The sequence below is a fragment of the Arachis ipaensis genome, chromosome B7 (assembly GCF_059453495.1).
Source record: "Arachis ipaensis isolate K30076 ecotype BB chromosome B7, ASM5945349v1, whole genome shotgun sequence".
Classification (NCBI taxonomy): domain Eukaryota; kingdom Viridiplantae; phylum Streptophyta; class Magnoliopsida; order Fabales; family Fabaceae; genus Arachis; species Arachis ipaensis.
The window spans coordinates 65,204,060-65,207,988 of NC_142442.1; positions in this window are offsets into that span (position 1 = coordinate 65,204,060).

The following is a 3,929-nucleotide window of genomic DNA, read 5'->3' on the forward strand; positions in this document are numbered from 1 at the left end:
ATTATTCTATTTTTGTCGCCTTTTCATCTTTGACGATTTCGTAGAAATTGGGTTTGATCCCCGTTTGGTCAACCTTTTGATGACTTTGGTTTTCATCTTTGTGGGTCTTTATCGTGATCGTGTAGTGAATTTGGTTTTCACTTTTTGCCGATCTGTAACTTTATAATCGGGCGATGAATTTTTGTGTTTCAGATTAATGCGTCATGCAAGAGAAGATTTGTAGAGAATCTGAAAAAACTTTATTCAAGACAGAAAATATGCAAATATATACATGTGAGTGTTTTTCCCTCTAAGTCGAGCGGTTTGTAGATCTTGGCTTGGTGCCTCGTTAAAAAACCTTTTTAGGAAAAAGAGTGCACCTTATCCTAAGATCCTTATTGCCTTTAACTATAATACCTTCGTAGGTTGCAGGCGTGCCATGACCTTGGAAGCTCTTGCCCTTCGAGTTTGGACAGTCTGTAATAGCCCTTTCCAAGTACTTCTATAACTCGGTAGGGTCCTTTCCAGTTTGCTGCCAGCTTTCCTTCTCTAGGTCAATTGTTCCGATATCATTTTGGATTAGGATGAGGTCGTTCTCGGCAAAACCTCGTGGCACTACCCTTTGATTGTATCTTGAAGCCATTCGGTGTTTTAATGCCTCTTCCCTAATCCGAGCTCTTTCTCGGATTTCTGAAAGTAGGTCGAGTTCTTCCCTTTGAAGTTGGGAGTTGGCCTCTTCACTATAGTGGATCACTCTGGGCGACCTTTCTTCGACCTCCACTGGGATCATTGCCTCCATTTCGTAAGTTAATCGGAAGGGTGATTCCTTTGTGGTGGAGTGTGGAGTTGTCCGATATGTCCATAGGACTTGTGGGAACTCTACAACCCAGGCTCCCTTTGCATCCTGTAATCTCCGTTTTAGTCTGACTAATATGACTTTGTTAGCAGCTTCTGCTTGTCCATTGGCCTGGGGGGTGTTCTACGGATGTGAATTGGTGTTTTATTTTCAGATCGGCCACCAACTTTCTGAAGCTTGCATCTGTAAATTGAGTGCCATTGTCTGTGGTTATAGAGTATGGAACCCCAAACTTTGTAACAATGTTTCTATATAAGAATTTTTGACTTCTTTGAGCAGTGGCGTTAGCTAAGGGTTCTACCTCAGTCCATTTTGTAAAATAGTCTACCCCGACGATGAGGAACTTGACCTGTCCTGATCCTTGAGGGAAGGGCCCAAGGAGGTCGAGTCCCCATTTTGCAAATGGCCAGGGTGAGATTACGCTGATGAGCTCCTCTAGCGGGGCGATGTGAAAGTTGGTATGTTTCTGACATGGTGGACATGTCTTCACGAATTCTGTTGCTTCTCTTTGTAAAGTCGGCTAATAAAATCAGGCTCGGAGTACTTTTTTGGTAAGTGCCTGCGCTCCGAGATGGTTGCCACAGATGCCACTGTGTACTTCTTCTAAAACTTCTTTTGTGTTGAAAGTCGGTACGCATTTTAATAGTGGTATTGAAATTCCTCTCTTGTATAGAGTATTATTTATGATGGTGTAGTATTGTGCTTCCTGTTTTAACCTCTTTGCCTCCTTCTTATCTGTAGGGAGTGTTTCTGTTTTGAGGTAATTAATTATGGGAGTCATCCATCCCTGATCCAGACCTGTTATGGCTAGGACCTTTTCTTCTTCCGAGATTGACAGGTTCTGCAGCATCTCTTGGATGAGGCTTCTATTGTTGCCCCCTGGTTTGGTGCTGGCTAATTTTGAGAGTGCATCAGCTTGAGCATTCTGTTCTCGGGGTATGTGGCGGACCTCATATTCCCCGAGTTGTTCGAGCTGTTCCTTGGTTTTGTCCAAGTACTATTTCATGGTGGGATCCTTGGCTTGGTAACTCCCTGCTATTTGTGAGGTGACTGCCTGTGAGTCACTGAAGATGATAAGCTTTTGACCTCTAACCTCCTTAGCCAGCTTCAAACCAGCTAGTAGTGCCTCATACTCAACTTGGTTGTTTGAGGCAGGAAACCCAAATTTGAGGGAAAGTTCGATTTGGGTTCCCTGGTTGCTTTCAATTATCACGCCTGCGCCACTTCCGGTTTTGTTTGAGGAGCCGTCTACATAGAGATTCCACTCTATAGATATTTCCGAGGTGTCCGTAAACTCTGCAATGAAATCAGCCAGATACTGTAATTTGATGGCTGTTTGACTTTCATATTGAAGGTCGAGTTCGGACAACTCGACTGCCCATTGTAAGATTCTTTCTGCTAAGTCTGTTTTCTGCAGAATACTTTTTATGGGCTGGTTGGTCCGAATCTTGATGATATGGGCTTGGAAATATGGGTGGGGTCGTCAGGATGTTAGTATGAGAGCATAAGCAAATTTTTCTATCTTTTGATAGTACAATTCGGACCCTTGTAATGCTTTGCTGATGAAGTATATAGGTTGTTGTCTATTGTCATCTTCTCGGACCAATGCTGAGGCTATTGCCTGATTTCCCACTACAAAGTATAATACAAGTGGTTCTCCTTCTCGTGGCCGAGTTAGAATAGGTGGTTGTCCTGGAAGGCCTGCTCGCACTCTGTTGTCCATTCAAACCTCTTTCCCTTCCTTAGAGTGGCATAGAAGGGGAGAGATCTTATTGTCGATCCAGCTAGAAATCTGGACAAGGCTGCCAATCTTCCATTGAATTGTTGTACCTCTTTAATGTTGGTCGGAATCTTCATGTCGAGTATAGCCTTGCATTTGTCCGGGTTGGCTTCAATTCCCCTTTGTGTGAGCATAAAACCCAAGAATTTGCCGGCTTCTACTACGAAGGTACATTTTGCAGGGTTAAGCCGCATGCCATGCCTTCTTATAGTGTCGAATACTTAGGTGAGGTCGGATAGTAACGACTCTTCACTTTGTGTTTTTATTAACATATCATCCATGTAGACTTCCATGATTTTCCCAATGTGGTATGCGAAGACTTTGTTCATTAGTCTTTGATAAGTGGCTCCTGCATTTTTGAGTCTGAATGGCATGACGATATAGCAGTAGTTTGCTTTCGGGGTTAAAAATGAGGTTTTTTCTTGGTCAGGTGGGTACATCGGAATTTGATTGTATCCTAAATATGCGTCCATAAACGAGAGGTATTTGTATCCGGAGGAGGCATCCACCAGAGCGTCGATACTTGGGAGTGGATAAGGATCTTTTGGGCAGGCTTTGTTGAGATCAGTGTAGTCGGTGCACATCCGCCACTTCCCATTTGATTTTTTTACCAAGACGATGTTAGTTAGCCATAGTGGGTACTTAATTTCTCTTATGAATCCTGCCTCCAGTAGAGCTTGTACTTGCTCTTGCACAGCTTGGGATCGTTCTGGTCTGAGCTTTCTGCGTCTCTACTATACTGGCTGAGATCCTGGGTAAACTACCAACTTGTGGCATATTAACTTAGGGTCTATGCCTGGCATGTCTGCGGCCTTCCATGCAAAGAGGTCGACATTGTCTTTTAAGAACTGTATGAGTGACTCCTTTATGTCTCCTTTTAGGATTGTGCCGATATTGGTTGTTTTGTCTGGGACATCTCTGATCTGGACTTTTCTATTTTACCTTCGGGTTGTGGACGAAGTTCTTCCCGTCCTCGAACTCCTCAGAGTTCGATGGTGTGGAATTCTTCTCCTCTGCCTCTAAGGTTTAGACTTTCATTGTAACAGCGGCGCGTTGTCTTCTGATCTGCTTTTATTGTAGCAATTCCTTCTGTGGTTGAGAACTTCATGCACAGATGTGGAGTCGAGACTACTGCGCTGAGTTGATTCAGCATTGTCCGACTTATCAGGGCATTATAGGTTGTACTCACGTCGACCACTATGTAGTCTATGTTGATTGTCTTTGACCGATTTCCTTTTCCGAAGGTGGTGTGCAGGGAGATGTATCTAAGTGGTTGAATTGGAGTGTCTCCTAGCCCGAATAGGTTATTTGGAT